Source organism: Leuciscus leuciscus, assembly GCF_965113295.1.
Source record: "Leuciscus leuciscus genome assembly, chromosome: 5".
Taxonomy (NCBI): domain Eukaryota; kingdom Metazoa; phylum Chordata; class Actinopteri; order Cypriniformes; family Leuciscidae; genus Leuciscus; species Leuciscus leuciscus.
The window spans coordinates 868923-891786 of record NC_138729.1 but is presented as its reverse complement, the minus strand read 5'-3'; the positions used below and the strand labels follow the sequence as shown (position 1 = coordinate 891786).

The 22864-nt window shown below is 39.2% G+C and overlaps 1 long non-coding RNA gene across 1 annotated transcript in view; it reads left to right on the top strand.

Annotated features, from left to right (window-relative positions):
- The first annotated feature begins 790 nt into the window (after positions 1–790).
- LOC309498253 overlaps positions 791–22864 on the top strand; it is a 236190-nt gene continuing 214116 nt past the window's right edge. Inside the window, exon 1 of the long non-coding RNA XR_014205895.1 lies at positions 791–1085. This is a non-coding gene — a long non-coding RNA (uncharacterized lncRNA). The remainder of the gene's footprint in view (positions 1086–22864) is intronic.

Below are 22864 nucleotides of genomic sequence, written 5' to 3'. Positions count from 1 at the left end.
AGACTTGTTTTACTCTTCATATAAGGCTGTGACGTCATGAGAAACTTCTCCTCTAGAACTTTCCATCTTCATTGATCTTTCCAATCCAAAGTCAACAACACTCAGCTCATGGCCATCAGGAGGATGTGAAGTTCAGGCATTAACACATGAACGGACAGCCTCTTCAGGCAGGTGAAGTGTTTGTGAAAGCACTGCAAATCTCTGTTAATCCCTGATTGTGGGCGAATGGCTCCTCAGTCCATTACTCTGGTGTTAGTGGCTATAAGGTTGCCGTGTTGTTTGTGGCAGTGTTAATGTAATGCAATCCACTGGTCTCCGGCTCGGCCCCAATATAGCCGACAGCGAGTCTGACCGGAGCGTGGCATCGATTCTAATGGGCTTTTTAGGGCTGTAATGATGGGAATCTGTTCACGCCTCGACTGTCATGCGTAATTATGAGAAGCCAAACTACGACTCCATTCACACTGGATCGGGTTACACCGGGTTATCGCCATTAAGAAGCCGTCCAGCTGTGTGAAATGTATATTCCAGAATGAATGTTCTGCTAGACACATTTGCAAACTCTTATCGACACTAAAAACATTGATTGCCGGAAATAAATGGTCACTGTTATACAGTAGGGGGCGCTGTTACGATCTGCTGAAATAGTAACGCAATCGCCGGATCAAAGCGACAATTGCAAAGCAAACGTAGTTTTCCCATTAGTGATCAAGGGATAAGGATGTTCCATTTAAACCCATTGCAAGGTTCTGTCCGTATACTGGGCACTCGAGCAATGGCGTACACACAGTCAAAGCAACATTTATTCAACATTTCTCACATTATCAGTTTATTCGCTATAGTTTAGAAAATGGTAATAAAATATAATAAATCAGTTGATATTTGACTGGTTTTGTCCGTCCTTCTGTTAGACTGTCTCACACATGAATTATGTTGAATATCTGTCAGCTGTTAAATTTAACTACACAATTAGATAATACCAGTTTAGCTCAACCAATCACCAAGCAATGCTTCATTTAGTTCAGTCTGTGTGTAAAAAGAGCATTAGCAATTAAAGAAAACACACTTCAGCAAAACATGATCAGGTCAAAGTGTCCCAATCATTTTTGGTCCCAAATTATTATAAATGTCACTGGTAGTCCCTGTATGAAGAATATTTGGGTATAATATATCACAGTTTACTTTATTTTGCTCTCCTCACTTACATAAATGAACTATAGTGTTCTGATCACACTAGTGAAAAATATCAAAAGTGATATCTGGTGTCTGAATAGTTTTTGGTGTGAGTGATTGAGACGTTGGGAAGATAACATGAGTCACACACAGCCAGAAGGAGCAGATTGAACATTTTACTGTACAAGTGATCATCAAACATTCAACAGCATATAAATCAAAACTGTCTAATGTTACTGAATGAAGCGTTGATGGACTCAATCTACTCAATCTGTGTTTTGATCGTCACTCTTTTTATATTTAACCAGGTAAAAACTCATTGAGATTAAAAATCTCTTTCACAAGAGAGACCTGGCCAAGATACAGCATAAAAAACATAATGAACAATTTCCAACATATAAAAAAACACATCAAATACACATACATATATATCACAAGACCCTGTGCTGGATAAGGCTTAACACAACTTTATGAACATTTACACTGACCAATTTTCACCTGCTCCACATTCTTCAGAGTTGAAACAAACTGTCTATAAGAAATAAAGGTAGTCATTTTCAACGATTTCTGAAGAAGGTTCAGGCAGAAGGTGCTGCAAACATAAAGGCTTTTTTGCCTTATTCTGTTTTGACACGGGGACCAACAAGTGTAGTACATCATTTGAACGTAATCCATAATGGCCGTGATTTCTTGTTAAAAGGACACTCAAATAAGTAGGAGCTAGTCCAAGAAGTACCTTGTAAATGAAACATAGCCAGTGAGTGTGCCTTCTTGCATAAAGAGAGGGCCAATGATGTGTCCTATAACCACAACCAGTGAAAAAAACTTAAAGCACAATGATACACAACATCCAGTTTCTTCAAACCTTGGGCAGAAGCATTCATATATATCAGATCACCATAATCTAATATGGGAAGAAAATATGGCCATCACCAGGTATTCTCTAGCGCGAATGGAGAAGCATGATTTTGATCTGTAAAGATAGCCAAGCTTTATCTTAAGCTTAGAAACCAGATAGCTAACATGAGTTCTGAAACATAGTTTAGAATCAATGATTATACCCAAATATTTATAACTGTTAACTAACTCAATTTGTTGAGATGCTTGAAGAAGAAACTGGAAGTTGTCTTGAGTTTGTGAATACCATTATTTTTTACTTTTGAACATTTAAGACCAGCTTAAGCTGTTTTAAGCGGTTCTGAACAGTATTGAATGCAGACTGCAAAAGTTCAAGGGCTTGTGCAGTAGATGATGCAGTACAGTAAATAACAGTGTCATCAGCATAAAAGTGATACATAGCATTCGATAGATTTTCACAAAGTTTTTTTTATATAAATTGAAAATAATATGGGCCCTAATACTGAGCCTTGAGGAACCCCCTTGGAAATAGGCAAAAATGAAGACACAGAACCACTCTGAATCCCATCCGGACGAAGTCTTTGACAAAAACGCGATTTCCTCAGTTTTCAAACTTTGACATTCAAGTTTTGATTAAAAAAGAATGAATGAACCTAAAATAATGTTTTTGTTGTTGTTGTTTGTGGTGAAAATCCATCTTTTAATGTAGTTTATGTGTCTATGTGGTGTTTTTAATATGCTTTAATTAAGACAAACCGTGTGTAAGTTCATAAGTCGACAGCATTGCTGAGTATTTCCTCCTTAAAACTGCAGTGAACCAAAGACAGTCTCAAACACACGCTTTGAAATCGCTGGTGTTTCTGACGTCACAAACTACCTTGTAACCAATCAGATCAACGTGTGATCGTCAACCAGTGGATCTCTGAGCTGAGTGAGTGAGTGGAGGCGGGGCTCATTTGCATATTCATAGAACCGAACATACTAAACGAGGCAAGGGTGTCGAGTTACATTCAAGATATTTTAAGGCATTTTTTAAGGAAAAAATATATTTTAAGGCATTTTTTAAGGGAAAAAAACATTTAAATATGTCATTTTGGTGATCAAAGATGAGTTTTAAGGGATAAAATTATATGGGATAAAGCAGAGGCTCTGTTCTTTCTTTTGCTATATTTACTGTTTACATTTTCATACAAAAAAATATTATCTGCGACAAAAATGCCGCCTTTAATCGGCGACTTAAAAAATGAAACGCTGGCGGTGAAACAGTTAATGTGAGGAAACATAATTACTCACTCCTTATCTTTCATAGCTGATATTTGTAATCAAAAACGCATCTTGAGTGCTGAGCTTTTGAAGGCGATTCCTGCTTTCACACGAGTGATGAGAAACAATGAAGTGGTTACAGAGAACGAGATTGTTTTCTTGGTGTTCTGTCATCACGAGAGCGTCTTTTAAGCCTGTCAAAGCCTGACTCAATATCAGATGAATGTCTCCCAGTCAGAGATGTTTATGTACACAGGCTTTTAGCAGGGCACTTACATTTAGAGGTTAGATCTATAAAGAGATAATTGCTGTGTGAGTGAAGCCAACGGTCCCCACGCCTAGATACCTTTGTCAAGTTTCACCATGAGTGTGTGTGTGTGTGTTTGTGTGTGTTTGTGAGGTGCATTTCCTTATGGGAAAGTTGCTTCTAACAAAGTATAGTGTCAATATTTATGTTGCTGCTCAAGGTTGATATTGCACACATTAATCGTGTGGTCATGTATTAGAGAACTGAGGGAGTGACGGATCGTGGATGAATGAAAGTATGAAGTGCAATCATATTTCTCATCAATATTTAATAAACATATCCTGGAGAGATGACAAGTCAGCAGATTTCATCGGTCAGCCATTCTTATAAACATATGAAACGAGTCACATTGGTGGAGTTTAATGATAACGTTCACCATCTGATATTTTAACAGCCATGAAGCAATCGAAGTAGGAAGAGATGAAGCAATATAATCGTATATACAGTCAGATCAAAAATTATTCTGACACCAGATATAATATTTGATATATTTTCACTAGTGTGATCAGGACACTATAGTTCATTAATGTAAGTGAGGAGAGCAAAATAAAGTAACCTATTGTTACTTTGACCTATTATACCCAAATATTCTTCATACAGAGACTACCTGTTAAAGTTATAAACATTTGAGCTGATCATGTTTTGCTGAAGTGTTTTGTCTTTAATTGCTAATGCTCTTTTTACACACAGACTGAACAAAATGAAGCATTGCTTGGTGATTGGTTGAGCTAAACTGGTATTATCTAATTGTGTAGTTAAATTTAACAGCTGACAGATTCAACATAATTCATGTGTGAGACAGTCTAACAGAAGGACGGACAAAACCAGTCAAATATCATCTGATATTCATATTTTATTACCATTTTCTAAACTATAGCGAATAAACTGTGATAATGTGAGAAATGTTGAAGGAGTCTGAATACATTTAGGTTTGACTGTAGATGGGGGCGGGGCTATGTGTTGAAGGGGGCGGGGCTTTAACATGAGGGGCGGGGGTTTTCCAGAGGGGTGTGGCTTAATTCCAGAGGGTGGAGGGGTTTGACCGCTTCTTCAACCCAAGTTTGTGTTGGGACTTTGTGTTGGAGAGGAATGTCTATAATGTCTCTGTGTGACAGATATGAGTGCATCAGCCCCACGGCTACCATTAAACTTTTCGTTAAACCAAAAAGAGAACACAGCAATTAAAACAGGGATTTGACTTAGACAAATGCTTATCTGAGAGGGCCGTGTGTGGGAAAACATCAGGGTTATGCAGGGACATGATCACCACTGGAAACACTAGTTCACCGCACACCGAACCCTAAACTAACCGTAGCAAATATCATATGTAACATATATTGCCTAAATCCAGCCTCCATGCTTTCTATGTTTTCGAAAGCTCATTCACTTTTCAAAGCAAAGATTTCTAGGATTTAGTTTTTGAAGGTGAACAGCAAAACCATAATCCTGTAACTGTAGCCATATCACTTACTCATGTTGTAATGCATGCTGGGAACTCACAAACCCTTATAGAGGCGTTTTTAATTTTGATTTAAAAAGCAATTCTATCGAGATTATTCCAACAGGAGTGATATATTCATCTTTGTGAGTGCCAGTCAGAAGTCTAGCAGCTGCGTTTTGGACCGTTTGGAAATGATTCATATCTTGGCTAATATCTATTGGCGCTTTTCCACTGCATGGTACGGCTCGGTTCGGCTCGGTACGGTTCGACTCGGCACGGAACGGTTCGGCTCGCTTCGCTTTTCCACTGCGTGGTACGACTCGGCTCGGTACGGCACGGTTCGGTTCGCTTTAGCTCGGTTGCTTTTCCACTGCAGTTAGTACCGCTTCAAAGTGGGTGTGACTGATCGTTATAGTTGCCGTCTCTAGTGCCATGACATCATCATATTAAATGCGAATTTTTCATTCCCGGCAACCAACGAGAGGAACGTCTGCATCGTCCACTGACCACGATTCAGCCATTTCTTTTTTTAAGTTTATACTCTTTTTTTGAAGCAAATACTTCTAACTATAGTATAGTATAGTATAGTATAATACTATAACAGGCGCTACAGCGTTGGCTGTTGTCTACTGGCTATTTAAATCTAGCGGGTTTAGTGTCTCATGTTGTAAATACAATGACGCTGGTAGTGATGATTCTGTCTGACCAATCAGTGATCTGCAGTGTTTTCACGTCACATTTTAGTATCGGTACGGTACGCTTGGAACCTCAACAGACCAGGTACCATTTAAAGCGAGCCGAAGCGAGCCGTACCGTACCGTACCATGCAGTGGAAATGCGTCATAAGTGAGCCGTACTGAACCGAGCCGTACCGTACCATGCAGTGGAAAAGCGCCAAAGCGTGCCGTACCGAACCGAACCGTACCGTACCATGCAGTGGAAAAGCGCCATATATGAATTGAGTTGCAGTAGTCTAGTTGAGAAGAGTTCTCTCAAACTCAGCAAAAGTGAAAAAACTATTAACCTTGGAAAGGAGTCTTAACTGAAAGAAACTGGATTTAACATTTATCATTTATCATTTATCAACATTGCATTTATCAAATCGCACAGCAGAATCAAAAACAACTCCCAAATCTTTAACAGAGGGTTTAACATATGAGGCCAAACTACCCAACACTTGATTTGTGTCTGAACACAGTCTTACTCTGATGGACATCCATGCTTTAATATCTGACAAACAAGAAGTTGAAGTGCTCAAACCATGGATGGCATTTTGCCTAAAGTCCCCCTGTGGTGAAAATCCAGCTTTTAATGTAGTTTATGTGTCTATGTGGTGTTTTTAATATGCTTTAAGACAAAGCATGTGTAAATTCATAAGTCGACACCATTGCTGAGTATTTCCTCCTTAAAACTGCAGTGAACCAAAGACAGTCTCAAACACACGCTTTGAAATCGCTGGTGTTTCTGACTACCTTGTAACCAATCAGATCAACGTGTGATCGTCAACCAGTGGATCTCTGAGCTGAGTGAGTGAGTGGAGGCGGGGCTCATTTGCATATTCATAGAACCGCGCATACTAAATGAGGCAAGGGTGTCGAGTTACGTTCAATATATTTTAAAGCATGAAGACTTTTTTTCAAGGAAAAAACCTTAAAATATGTTATTTTGGTGATCAAAGATGAGTTTAAAGGGATACATTGATTGACTACAGGGGGACTTTAAAAGGCACATAGTGACGTCAGCATAACAATGAAGCGATTCACTCTGTTTATTAAAAATCAAACCTGGAAGGAGCATATATAGAGAAAACTAAATGGGGTCCAAGGATAGATCCCAGGGGAATCAAGACTGATTTGGAAGATGAAACCTATTCACACTGAGAAAGTTCTAGTATTCAGACCAATCTCCCAGGTGAAAAGACGTACTGTTAAATGTATTAAAAATACATTATAGTATATTTGTATTGTACCAAAAACATACTCAAGTACATTTTTAATACATTTAATAATACGTCTTTTACACCTGGGTAGGGCACAACCTTTAACATCACAGTGTTCAAGGCGGTAAATAAGTGTCAAATGCCACACTTAAATATAAAAGCAAAAGTACTTGAGTTCCCTGAATCAACAGATAATAATATATAATTTAACACTCCTAAAAGAGCAGACTCGGTAACGTTGTGTTTCCTAAACCCTGACTGGAAGGTTCCCGAACAAACTTTTCCTTCAAATAAAAATGCAAAACCTTCTTATTTGCTTCAGGATTCTGTGCATTCATCTACCCAGCTAACAGAACATATCTTGTCAAGGTTCTCTCAAAGTTATGATCAAACGTTCTTCCAGTAACGTTAATAGAACGTTCGTTATCAAAGTTATCTGGTCTTTAGTAATATTCTCAAAACATTAGCACAAAAACATTATTTCTATATCGTTCATGAAGCGTTTTGTTTTTCTGAAATGTTTTAGTTTTAAATGCCGCCACTTGTTTCAGGAGAACGTTTAAAAGTAACATTTCCATAACGTTCTAAATCTTAATAACCAAGAAAAAACATTTATAGAACTTTTAATTAAGAAACTAGACGTTGTGAACATTCAGAAACATTTGGGGTCGTCGGTTCCGCTATTCCTTCTGTGTTCATGTTCACTGATGTATAACCTGCATCCCCGTCAGCTTCATGAGCGCTACATCTGTTCATCACAAGCTATGATATGTTTCATTGATGTTAATAATTCATGTCTCTGGACTGTTAATACTTCCAGCCACTGCACTCCACATGCCCTGCACGTTACAGACGTGAGCGTAATCTCAGAGCAGGACAGAGGAACAGTAATTTGTTGTCCCGCCATGTCCAATGAAAGACAAAAAGTGATTTTGAACCATGATAGAGTTTCAGTAAGCCAATGCCCTCTGGGTTTCCAAACAGCAGGATTTCAATGCTCTCTTTCAAACCAGAAAACATATAACAAAGAAGCTTTACGAACGGCTCGCTCTCATGAGAACTTCTTATAAGAAACACATTTCATTGCACAAACAAAACACACTGCAACGGAAACACAATCACAACCCTGTTCCCCACAAGGCCTGCAGACATTAGTGCAACCTTTTCATAATGAGCGGCGCAATGAACTGGATTGCAGATAAAATGCATTTTATCTGTAACATTGAGTAGTTTGCTGCAGTGCAATGTACATTTAAGTGTAGTATACTGTATGTATAGTAGTTTGCTTAGGATTTTAGGGCATTATAGAGTTCAGTGCAACAAGTTACAGTTTTTTTTATTCGCTTTGGTACTATTTTCACAAGTTAGGTGTACATTTTCAAAACTCTTAGTGCTAATATCACAACAGATAATCAAAAGTGCACTTTTTTTTTACATTTCATTATGTTTTCAATTGTGTAAGTACAATACTCAAAATCACAAAGTATCCTTTTCACAACACAAAATAAGTGTTTCGTCTTCATAAATGTTTAATTCACAGTCACTGCCTTTCATAAAGCTCTTACTATCAAACCTTTGACTATCATCTCTTCTTGTACAGTTTAATACATTTGTCTATTATTTAATCCAAATGATCTTAATGGTTAATCAATGAATCATTTGGTACACCTGTAGATTTCTATAGATATTGATTCTAAATACAGTTTCTATAGAACTTGTTTGCAATTTCTGATATGGATAACCAAATGTAATGAATTATTTTTACATAAGTGATTTATAGATAATAACCACCATGATGTTCAAAGGACACATGTGTGTGTGTGTCTGTGTGTGTGTGTGAGAGAGAGAAAGATACAGAGAAATTTGCCATTTGTGCAAATACTGTAAAGCAGAATAGAGTATAAGGGAGAGTCAAGTCAAGTCAAGTCAAGTTTATTTGTATAGCGCTTTTCACAATACAGATTGTATCAAAGCAGCTTCACAGTATTAAATTAAAATAATACAACAAAGTTTGATTCAAGAGGAATTTATTGATTGATAAAATTAAATTAAATATCCCTAAAATATCCCCAACTGAGCAAGCCAAAGGCAACAGTGGCAAGGAACCGAAAAACTCCATCAAGTGACCTAATGGTGTCCTAAAACTCCACCAGGTGACCTAATGGAGAAAAAAAAAACCTTGGGAGAACCCAGGCTCAGTCGGGGGCCAGTTCTCCTCTGGCATTTATGAGCTAGAGGACGGATTGTAGTTTGAACTATAGGATTATATGAATGCCTGGCTGAAGAGATGCGACTTTAATCTAGTTTTAAACTGGGAGAGCGAGTCTGAGCAACGAACAGTATCAGGAAGACTATTCCAGAGTTTTGGAGCCAAATGTGAAAATGCTCTCCCTCCTTTGGTGGTTCTGGATATCCTAGGTATGACCAAAAGCCTTGAATTTAGTGATCTTAAAGAGCGCGATGGATTATAGGGCGATAGAAGATCCGTTAAATAGACTGGAGCTAAGCCGTTTAGGGCTTTATAAGTCAGTAGCAATACCTTGTAATTAATACGGAGCTTTATAGGTAACCAATGCAGTGATGATAAAATCGGTGTTATATGATCATATTTTCTTGATCTCGCTAGAACTCTAGCGGCGGCATTTTGGACTAACTGTAGTTTGTTTATTGAGGATGCAGGACAACCAGCTAATAAAGCATTACAGTAATCCAGTCTCGAGGTCATGAATTGACATTTAAATAGACAAAATGGTAGCGGTCAGATAGGTATGATTTGAACCAGCTTAGTGCTTGTCCTTGAACACCAGTATAATTTTGTAGTCGATCTAAGAGTAATGTATGATCTATAGTATCGAACGCAGCACTAAGATCAAGCAAAACTAGTATTGAGATACAGCCTTGGTCAGAAGCTAAAAGTAAATCATTTGTGATTTTAACGAGGGCAGTTTCAGTGCTATGATGCGGTCTGAATCCAGACTGAAACTTTTCATAGATATCATTTTGTTGCAAGAAAGAGCCCAGTTGAGCGGACACTACTTTTTCTAATATTTTAGACATAAATGGAAAATTTGAAATGGGTCTATAATTTGCTAGATTATTATGATCTAATTGTGGTTTCTTAATGAGAGGTTTTATAACTGCCAGTTTAAATGTTCTTGGAACATGACCTAGAGATAAAGACGAGTTAATAATATTGAGGAGAGGCTCTTCCACTACAGGTAACACTTCTTTCAGTAGTTTAGTTGGTATAGGATCTAATAAACATGTTGTTGTTTTAGATGAAGTGATAAGTTTATTTAACTCTTTTTGTTCTATAGTTGTAAAGCACTGTAATTGTTCTTGCGGGGTGATAATTGAAACTGAATTATAAGGCGCGATTGAAGATTGAACGTTTACAATTGTGGTTCTGATGCTTTCTATTTTCTCAGTGAAGAAGTTCATGAAATCATTACTACTGAACTGTAACGGGATATTTTGTTCGGGTGACGTCTGTTTATTTGTTAGTCTAGCCACGGTGTTAAATAAAAACCTTGGATTGTTTTGGTTGTTTTCTATTAGTTTGCGGAGGTGCTCAGCCCTGGCCGCTTTTAGGGCCTTTTTATAACGTGACATACTGTCTTTCCACGCGATTCTAAAGACCTCTAAATTAGTTTGTTTCCATTTACGCTCTAAAATACGGGTTTCTCTCTTTAAAACATGCGTAGTATTGTTATACCATGGTGCTTTATTTTTCTCTCTGACCTTTTTTAATTTAATAGGTGCAACCACATCCAATGTTCTAGAGAGAATGGTGCTCATAGTGCTAGTTCGTTCTTCTAGTTCATCTGTTTGTTTGGGTTCAGGCGGCAGCTGAGACAGATTAGATAAGCAATTTGAGAAATTATCTATGGTGGATGGGAGGATTGTTCTGCCTGGTTGATAACGCGACGCCGCATGACATATTACAGCAGTACGTAATATGCAAGTTACCATGTAGTGATCAGTGACATCATCACTTTGTGGAATGATATCTACACTCTAAAAAATAAAACATTGGGTCAACAAAAAAAAATATGTTAACGTTTTCCACTAGAATTTTTATGTTAAGACTACTGGCAGAATTACATTAATTCAAAGCGATGTTTTGAGTATGGTGAATTACTTTTTTTGGGCCACAATAAAACGCATTTCTAAGTAACATGAACTTAATAATTTTCAACATGAATGCAAGTAATTAAGTTGATCCAACATAATGTTTTAAGTTAGGTGAAGGAGTTTTTTGGCCACAATAAAACACATTTCTAAGTAACATGAACTTAATAATTAAGTTGATCTCTGCAAGAGTTAAGTTGAGCCCTTTTGATTTGATTTGAAGTTGATTACTCTTTTAAACATACATGTAACATTCATCTTTTAATATATTTCCCTTTCAAAACATTTAAATGAACTGTATTACCATGTCCTTTCTAATACAACGTAAAGCATACATTTTCTTAGAAATCAACCTGTGTACTTATCACTTCAAATCAAACATTCAATTGAAATGTATGGTCACTACACTGTCATTGGACAGGCGCGCACACTGTTAACGATATCATTGGCTGTAGAGTGTGACAATCTGTCAATAAAAATCAGCCAACACTTTTTTTGTTCTCCTCCGATCTACATTGATCTCATAAATTGCCTCTGTGAAGTTTGAACACAGAAAACATTTCATCACTGGATAGGTTTCGTTCGTCAGCTGAATGTGCCGAACGCTTTTCAGAGAAGATAAGGCAACGTTATTTTAGTACAATTCACACCCAGCGGTAACTCGGAGAAAAAAATCTCTGAATGCTTAACGTGAAACTTCGGACTTCCGACCTATTACCATGGTGTCAATTCTCTATTGATTTTGATGGTAATATCAATTTTGATTAACGTTAATATGCGCGAGGGAGGGAGAGCAAGACAGTTTGAAGACTGTGAGAATGCGCGCGCGCGGCCGGAGGAGGGTGTATCTCTCTCTCTGCTCGTTCTCTCAGTAACATGCGGGCGCCTGTCACAATTGTAAACAATAAAAACGAAATTTGGAAAACTAAAACGGAATTCATAGGGCCCTACATAACTCCGACTTGTTTTGAGCAAAGTATCTGAACAAATAGTATAATGTTAGCTATACTCAATCAGTGACAGGCTACAGCTACTAGCTAACTTAACCTCGGCACACAGACTAACGTATACTATCAACACTGCTCAAATTTCAGAGTAAGGACTTCCAGATTTCGGTATTCGGTTACAGTAGGCTATCACCAACAGAATCCTGAGCGAATGCGAATATGTGTAAGCATAAAATTACTTACCATTCACCACATTACGCTTCAGCGAGTTTCAGCTGTGGCCACACTCCTCTGGCCTTAAACATGCGCAAGGAAACTGTGGACCGTTTACACGTCATCAAATTGTTTTTTACATTAACAGAACTTAAAATTAAATTAATTTTTGATTAACTGAAAATGTTCAACTCTGACAAGTCATGATAGTATATTGAATCAATAGGCATAATTTGTGTGTCATCCCAGCTCAATAAAATAACAATTACAAGTAAAAAGTCTAACAGCATCTCAGAACTTGATTTTTTATTTCACAACAATATATATATTTAAGTAATGACTAAAGGTCCTCTGAATTAGTTTTTAGAGTGTATATCGGTTGGATCGGTTCCATGTGATATAATTAAATCGAGTGTATGATTAAGACGATGAGTTGGTCCGGTGACGTTTTGCTTGACCCCAAATGAATTTAATAAATCTGTAAACGCAGCCCCTAACGCATCATTTGGATTATCTATGTGTATGTTCAAATCTCCAACAATTAATGCTTTATCGACATTGACTAATAGGTCTGAGAGAAAATCTGCAAACTCTTTTAGGAAATCAGCGTAAGGCCCTGGCGGTCTATATACGGTAGCCAAGGCTAGAGATAATAGGGATGTTTTTCTAACATCTAAGAGCGTAACATTTAGTACAAGTACTTCAAATGAAATAAACTTATAACCCGTTTTCTGAGTAACATTTAGAATATCTCTATAAATGGTTGCAACACCTCCGCCACGACCAATCAGACGGGGCTCATGCTTATAACAGTATCCAGATGGAGTAGACTCATTAATACCGAAATAATCATTTGGTTTAAGCCAGGTTTCAGTAAGGCAAAGTACATCGAAGCTATTATCTGTGACTATTTCATTTACAATAACAGCCTTAGGTGTGAGTGATCTAATGTTTAGAAGACCTAGCTTTAGAAATAGTTTTTGTTTACTAATAGCAACATTTTCTGTTTTAATAACAATTAGATTTTTCCTAGATCCTGCAGTAGATTTATTATTTGATCTCACTAAACGAGGAATAGACACGGTTTCTATGCAATGTTCTACACTAGTATTTATATCAGTTGAATTGGTGCAGCAGAGACTATGATTTGGACTTTTGGTTGAACCAGCTTAGTGCTTAGTGCTAGAGAGGAAACAGTCAATGACTGTAAAACATCAGATTGATCAGAGATGCATCAGTAAAAGGGAGACAGACGGCATCAAATACAGCATTTTACATTACAGTATGTGTGCCATGTGATACTGTAAACATGGTAGAGACATGGTTGTTACATTACTGTACCTCACCCTTCATCTGTAAAGGTCCACTACTGTATATTCAGTCAAATAGTCAAAATCATTTACTGTATTCATTGCCAGCAAACTCTGTTCTAGCACAGAACCTCATGGCTGTGCTTCATCACACCTTTTGATAACACACTGGATAGATACTATTACAAACATTATGGATTCAATTACATAAGTTAGGTTAAGCACGTGTATTATCTAATGTGGCATAGCCTGTATTACTGTAATTAATTCAGCAACAACGGTGATTTGAAACATGTCTCTTGCATTGTTTGCTGTTGAATGAACTGATTGTTAAAAGTACAAAACTGAAAGAAGATCATACTGTTGTGCTTCTGTGATTAAACCAAATGTTCTCATTACATATTACAATAATCTTGTGTTTGAAACACTGATTATGTGGACTGAAGTGTGTATAACTGTAATGAAAGCATGAGATCAGGTTTTGAAAGAATGACCAGCTGTGTTACAAGTGTGATCAGTGTGGGTTTTTGTACTAAGAGTTTTGAAAATGTACACCTTACTTGCGAAAATAGTACCAAAGCGAATAAAAACACTGTAAACTCATTACAGTGCCACATCTGCACAGGTGTATTAGAAACGAGATGATCCATCCACTGCTTTATCATTGTTTTTCTGCCATTCTGAAACCATGCGCTGAATTTAAAAGGTCAACTTTGACAAAAATGTGTCTGGAGACCTTGCATTTTTTCAGCCGTTTGCTGCCGTCACGTGACCTCTGTCAGTGTTCATAGAGTTGTAACATGCATGCTCTGTGTTTCCTCCTTCATCGTGTTTTTGGTTCAGTCCCTGTGACCCAGTTTCCCTAGTCATTTCATTCAGCTGTGTCCAGTTAATTACCTGATTAAGTTCCTTTGTTTGCCCTTGCATGTGTACCCTGTGTTCTCCCTCATTTTTCATATGTTCTTGTCTAGGCCTATGTTATAGCGTGTGTTTGATGTTTCCTGAGGTTTTGTTATTAAAAGATCCTGTTTCCTGTTCCTCCTCGTCTTCGTGTGTTTGCTACCGCGTTACGTGACAGAAGAACGGACCTGACCGAGATGGACTTACCGGCTGTCCAGCTGTTCTCCCTCGACCAGGAGCAGCGATCCCTCGAGACCCACGCCGCGGTTCTAGATCCGGCGTTCCTCACCAACTTCCCTGATGTCTTTTCCCATGCAAGCCCTAATGATGCAAACTTCATCAAATATGAGACAAATTCAGCTGTAAAGCAGCTCTAAAGTGCCATTATTCAGATCAATTCAGTTTAGTGTTGATTCAGTTCAGTTCAATAACTATGTAAAGTGCATCTATTATAACACAAGTTTCATTCAGCTATCAAAAGATATGTTCTGAGAACGCTTTGCTCTTTAAGTTATGAAACGGGAGGTGAAAGCCTGTGAGTGATAACGCAAGTATAGATGATATTATTCCTCTGCGGGCTCTTCTGGAGTTCACTGCTCTTCATCTGTGGTCATGCCCTCGATGTTTCCCTCACATGATTCCAGAACTCAATGGTGATCTTTGTGATGATGGACTAGCAGAGGATCGTTGAGTAAACATTACAAATTCATCCGAGGTTTGGGTCTTTCAGCATTCAGTGGACGAGCACAGCTCAAATCCTTACATGAAGCGTAAAACACACTTTCCGAACATTAACTGACAATTTAATTTCATCTGATACTCTAGGAGCTGGGAAATCAAAGTTTTGGTTGAAAGACTGTTACTGAAATAAATCAAGACTTTATTGACCGCACTGCTAGTGTGAGAAGTTAGTCACGTCTTAATAATTTTGCTTCCGTCACTCAAGCATCACAAAGTCTGTTTTCCTCAACCACAATCTGTGATTTAATTCTTGTAGCACTTTGAAGAAAAAAAATGCAAGGTTTTTTTATTGCGCTTCAGGGACTTCTTGGGATGTTCAATTTCTTGAAAAGACAAGATGCTGAAATACTCTCATTAATGAGAAATAAAATGAGAATAATAGCAAGAAGTCACTGATGCGAAATACAAGTGTTTCAAAGCAGCTTTACAGGGATAAAAATGAAAATAATGATCGCTGATGCAAACCGAATACAGTTCTGCTGTAAAGCAACTCTATAAAGACACTAGTGTCACTGTTCATCTGAGGTCAGTTCAGTGTTGATTCAGTTCCGTTCAATAACTGATCACAAAGATCATCAAAATGGAATACATTTCACTCACATCTACATTCTCTGGTAATTTTGCAAACACTTCATCCTCTGTGATTCCCTTTTAAATATGGTGTCCCTCAAGGCTCTATTTTGGGTCCGATTTCATTGTATGTGTGTGTGCCCACTGGGATCCATCTGCCGTCTCTATGACAATTATCATATGACACAAAGATATATTTATCGCTTAAAGTTTGGAACAAGAAGTCTTTGTCAAAGTTTGGCAGTCTAAAATTTTCCCCCAGTTTAATGAAAGAAAGATTATGATATTTGGTGCACTAAAATTCAAAGAGAAAGCCTGTACTCTTTCTCCTTTAGCAATAACTGTGCAATAACCCAGCATTATTTGACCAAAGTTTAAATGAGATATACTTTAGTCGGTCGAGTGTGTGATGAGTCTCCAGTGAAAACAATGACCTTACATATTTGAGGCAAAACAGCCTAATAATCCTTTGTCAATGGGACATAATTTTTTTTGAAATATTGCAGGTGCACGGTAAGTAAGGAATATTTATGTCAGGTACATTTTCTCAATTCACTCCCCATTAGCAGATTAGTAAAGGTTTATTTTGGCAGTCTGGTGGTAAGACTCCGACAAGATTGTATTGCACTGTAAACAACAGAAACAGATTGATCAATGTTTCCATTCGTCTTCAGCCAGAACACAGACCATGTCGGAGACGGATTAAAAATGCAATTTAGAGGACTGTAACAGCGTTGTGAGATTACGCTCAAATCCATTGTGCGTATTATAATCCCACATATATGAGTAGATGAAGGTGGCGGAGGCCAAAGTGACCCACAAACATTAGAAGACACACAGATATTCTTCAGATGCAATAAAAAAACATGAGCATATTGCATAAACACAGCAAAATATATCCATCCTAGTCTACAGCTGGAAATACAAATAAATCATTAGTGAACATTAGTTAACTACCTTAGTTAACATGACTAAGAATGAACAATACTTCTACAGCATTTATTAATCTTAGTTAATATTAATTTCCAAATTTACTAATACGTTATTAAAATCAAAGGTTGTATTTGTTAACATTAGGTAATGCACTGTGAACTAACATGAACACAATGAACAGCTGTATTTTTATTAACTAATATTTACAAAGATGAATAAATACTGTAACAAATGTATTGCTCATAGTTAGTTCATGTTAGTTAATGCATTAACTAATGAACCTTATTGTAAAGTGTTACCAAAATAAACAACAATCATACAACATATTGACTGAATATTTGATTGTGTAAACAGACTGGTTTATAAGTTTAAGTTCTCTCGCCTGTATTTCACTGTCAGACTTTAACTGAGCTGCAGAAAGAAGCAATGAGACCCAATCAGCAAGTGCGTGCACACACACACACACACACACACACACACACACACACACACACACACACACACACACACACACACACACACACACACACACACACACACACACAGCTTAATCCAATCAAGTGCGATGGCTAGCTCGATTAATAAAGCCAGCTATTGACTTCTAATTGGCGCCGCTTGGCTCTGCTAATTTCCTGGGACGAAATTACACTAATGCAGTCGGTTTGATGGAGTACTTATAGTCAGCTCCCACGAGAGACGCCATCTGAGCCAACGAGAGAGAGAGAGAGAGAGAGAGAGAGAGAGAGAGAGGATGTTCAACCCTGATAAAGATCTCAGCCTTGTTGTTTCATCACAGCCCATTCTCTAATCATCTCCCGGTTGGCTTGAGGAAATGTCATCTCGAGGTATTGCTTACAGCACAGGGTCTCGGACACGGTAACACTAGCCACTGTCTGAACGCTAATGAATTCCCCCAAACCGTTCACCTCTGCGGTCTCGGCAGAACGCGCCGACAATTGTGTTATGACCTCAAAACACTTTCTACCATAGTGCACGATTTGTAAACGAATATATTTTGGAGTTAGCATCACCTTACCAGCTCCATATGCTTTACTGCGGTCCTACATTATACACTAAAAATGCTGGGATTGTCTTAACCCAATTTTGGGTCAAATATGGACAAATCCAGCTGTTGGGTAAAATTTTTTAATTACATTTTTAACCCAATGTTTGGAATTTGTCCATATTTGACCCAAAATTGGGTTAAGACAACACAGCATTTCTTAGAGTGTATAAAGTGGGTTTAAGTACTATCTACTTACATTGAAATTAATAATTTGATACAATGGACTTATTGTGTACATGCATGTTTTTACATTGTACTTATATTTAGAAAATACCTGCACCTGTCCCTAACCTTACCCGTATCACACCTGTCCCCAACCTGACCCGTATCACACCTGTCCTTAACCTTACCCGTATCACACCTGTCCCCAACCTGACCCGTATCACACCTGTCCCTAACCTTACCCGTATCACACCTGTCCCTAACCTTACCCGTATCACACCTGTCCCCAACCTGACCCGTATCACACCTGTCCCTAACCTTACCCGTATCACACCTGTCCCTAACCTTACCCGTATCACACCTGTCCCCAACCTGACCCGTATCACACCTGTCCCTAACCTTACCCGTATCACACCTGTCCCCAACCTGACCCGTATCACACCTGTCCTTAACCTTACCCGTATCACACCTGTCCCCAACCTGACCCGTATCACACCTGTCCTTAACCTTACCCGTATCTCACCTGTCCCTAACCTGACCCGTATCTCACCTGTCCCTAACCTGACCCGTATCACACCTGTCCCTAACCTTACCCGTATCTCACCTGTCCCTAACCTTACCCGTATCACACCTGTCCCTAACCTTACCCGTATCACACCTGTCCCTAACCTGACCCGTATCACACCTGTCCCTAACCTGACCCGTATCACACCTGTCCCTAACCTGACCCGTATCACACCTGTCCCTAACCTTACCTGTATCACACCTGTCCCTAACATTACCCGTATCTCACCCGTCTCTAACCTTACCCGTATCACACCTGTCCCCAACCTGACCCGTATCACACCTGTCCCTAACCTTACCCGTATCACACCTGTCCCTAACCTTACCCGTATCTCACCTGTCCCTAACCTTACCCGTATCTCACCTGTCCCTAACCTGACCCGTATCACACCTGTCCCTAACCTTACCCGTATCTCACCTGTCCCTAACCTTACCCGTATCTCACCTGTCCCTAACCTTACCCGTATCACACCTGTCCCTAACCTGACCCGTATCACACCTGTCCCTAACCTGACCCGTATCACACCTGTCCATAACCTGACCCGTATCACACCTGTCCCCAACCTGACCCGTATCACACCTGTCCCCAACCTTACCCGTATCACACCTGTCACTAACCTTACCCGTATCACACCTGTCCCTAACCTGACCCGTATCACACCTGTCCCCAACCTTACCCGTATCACACCTGTCCCCAACCTTACCCGTATCTCACCTGTCCCTAACCTTACTCGTATCACGCCTGTCCCTAACCTTACCCGTATCTCACTTGTCCGTAACCTGACCCGTATCTCACCTGTCCCCAACCTGACCCGTATCTCACCTGTCCCCAACCTTACCCGTATCACACCTGTCCCCAACCTTACCCGTATCACGCCTGTCCCCAACCTGACCCGTATCACGCCTGTCCCTAACCTTACCCGTATCTCACCTGTCCCTAACCTTAGCCGTATCACACCTGTCCCTAACCTTACCCGTATCTCACCTGTCCCTAACCTTACCCGTATCTCACCTGTCCCTAACCTGACCCGTATCACACCTGTCCCCAGTACATTGTAAAAAGCCATTTAATATAAAGTGGGACCTTTACTGACTTACTGAGCTTGCTCAGTAGCTTAGCTGCTACAGAATTGTACAGCCCAGGCAAAACGTACCAGTGGCAACATTTTTGCCAAACGCAAAATACGTTGCGTCACGTTTCGACAGTTTCAAAGTGAAAGGGCAACCAATACGTACCAATACGTACATATCACTGCAGTGATACAACACTAGAGGCAGTAAAACAGCAAGCACTTTTAATCGTTTTCACAGACAATTATGATTACAGGGGCAGATTATGGATTACAGTAATAAAGGCTTGTTTTCACGTGGCTCCTTCCTTTTCATTTCATTTCATTTCATTTCCTTGTTATCTAGTTGATGAGTAGTCTATTCTTGGGCTGGTTTAGACATCTAATAAATGTTCACTGACAGCCTAAACTTTGCCTTGTTTTAGACGTCAGGCTGTGTTTGGACGGCTAATAGACGTCTTTTAAATGCAAAATTGCTCACTGGGCAGCGTCTCAGACCATATTCTGCATGACTGGGTTTTCACTCACTACATCTGCTGAAAATTTTTTGAAATAATGTTTAATAAAAACCTTTAATATTGCCAAAGAAGTAAGGTAACACCAGTGGGGGAAAAAATGGTACATGCGGTCTTTAAATAAATGCACGAAAAATATACAAAAATCATTAAGCTGTAATTTATGTGTATTCATAGAGTCAAAGGGAAATCTAATAATGTGGTCTCAGTTTAAATGTTAGAAAAAGAAATACATTTGAAGACATCTTGCCATACCAAAAGTGGACGTTTCTGTAGAATGACCCTAAACCCGTGATGAGCAGTTCCTGCTTCAGCTGAGAATATCTCAGGTCGAGATTAAGAACATTGAGCAAAGAGGGATATTGTGAATAATGCCTTATTTTAATCCTCACACATGGTTTGCTGTTCCTCAAACACACGTCTAATCTCCCGATGACACTGATCCGTGTGGATGCAAACACCTGTTCGCTCGCAGGATTAGAGATCTCCTCCGTGACCCGCTGATAAACCCGCCGCTAAACCCGCCGAAAGTGGGAAATCCTTTATGGGCATCAAACAAACTTAGACGTTCTAAGAACATTTCTGTTAACGTTCCCATGAAGTTATGAAAATTTTATTTCTGAATGTTCTCTGAACGTTCAAAACGTCCAGTTTTTCGAATGATTTAAAAATGTTTAATCTTGGTTATGTGAACGTTAAGGGAACAGTAACATTGTATCATTCTTCAAATATCATGGAACGTTACTTTTGAATGTTCTCTGAAAGTTCTGAAACAAGTAACATTTAGAAACCGTTTGATGAACTTCCAAAAAAGAGTGTGAGAGAATGTGTGAGTGTGTGTGTGTGTGTGTGTGTGTGTGTGTGTGTGAGAGAGAGAGAGAGAGAGAGAGAGAGAGAGAGAGAGAGAGAGAGAGAGAGAGAGAGTGTGTGTGTGTGTGTGTGTGTGACCTGGATTACAGGAGTAAGTTGGACTCATCCTGTGTTAAGATCTGATATTAAAGGAAGGATTTGGTGTTTCTGATATGACGGATTAGAAGCGTCCCGGTCTCATGGATTAGAGAGCGTGAGAAGACGTAAACACACACTGACCATCACACACACACTCACACACACTCCTGGAGAACACGCTTCTGTGTAGAACAGGTTTTAAAGAACCCATAAGGAGAAATATCTTTGTATAATACTTTCATTTTTAATGGATCATTGCAATTTTTTTCAAGAGAAAAGTATGTTTACAAGCTGATTAATTCATACAGTGTTATTAAAATAAATAGATAAAATTATCTCATGACAGAACCCATAAAATAGATGAAAACTAAATGGATGAACTGACCCGTAACCCCTGCAGGATGGCTTTATTTACACATGTTTTTGTTTGTCCTGTTAGAGTGAGAAATGTAGATTAAATGTGCAAAAAAACACAAGCAGTTTAAATGTAAAGAGTGAGAGGATCGATCAGCAGGTGTCACTGTCAGCCACACACACACACACACACACACACACACACACACACACACACACACACACACACACACACACACACACACACACACACACACACACAGTTGTGTGTGTGAGTGTGAGAGTGTGTGTGTGTGTGTGTGAGAGTGTGTGTGTGTGTGAGAGTGTGCGTGTGTGCGTGTGTGTGTGTGTGTGTGTGTGTGTGTGTGTGTGTGAGTGTGAGTGTGAGAGTGTGTGTGCGAGAGTGTGTGTGTGTGTGTGTGTGTGTGTGTGTGAGAGAGATGTATTGTCTCGTCTCTCGCTGTCAGTAAAGCTGATTAATGCACTTTTCTCGATGTTTGATATCAAACACGTCGTTGAATATCATTTCATCACAATACAGTTTCACCCGAACGTCAGATTCTGGTCCTGCATCTCCTCTGGTTTCCAGAAGCTGCTCTGTGTCCTTCAGACATCATGAAGCGCAGACACACTCCGCATGATCTCACTCAGGCGAGTTATTAATCCTCCAGTAATGTATTTGTGCTCTTTATTGTATCCGGTCACTGATGGAGAGCGAAAGGTTAATGACGCACTCTACAAACATCTCCTCCTGATATTCCTGCGCTGATAAAGCCCATGTCTGATGACTGTTAATGGCGGAGCACTCTGTGTGATAACTGATGCTATCGCTCGGCCAGCGCTCGGATGAACCCGCTGTTTCTGAGCATCTAAACGCTCGGCTCAGGGGTCAGGGGTCAGAGGTCGGCGGTGTCGGGACAGCCCCATTAGCGGGCGTTTAGAGCCGGGGTCCCTCAGTCGTAATTAGGTTGTCAGTGGCTCTGGATTGTGGTGCCGTGACCCTTGATCTGGGGTCTCTGACGGTGTGTGTCCAGGCTCTGACCTCACTGTTACACACACTCATCTTCATCACACTGAGGATCATTACAGCTAAAGAGCATCAAAGCAAACATACACTGAGGAACACTCGATAGACCGGCTCTCCCTCACGGAACGAATATATGGGGGAATATACTGCAAGATATAATGGGATTTATTACATAATACATTTCCATATATGAGAAACTAGTGCTTATATTTTTGCATCAAATGAAATTGCAAGGAAACACTCGCCATTGGTCATCGAATGAGACTTTCACTCACTATCTCTATACAGTCACACCAACACTTACTCAGACATCTTCAACATTTCTCACATTATCAGTTTATTCACTATAGTTTAGAAAATGGTAATAAAATATGAGCAGAACTCAGTTGATATTTGACTGGTTTTGTCCGTCCTTCTGTTAGAGTGTCTCAC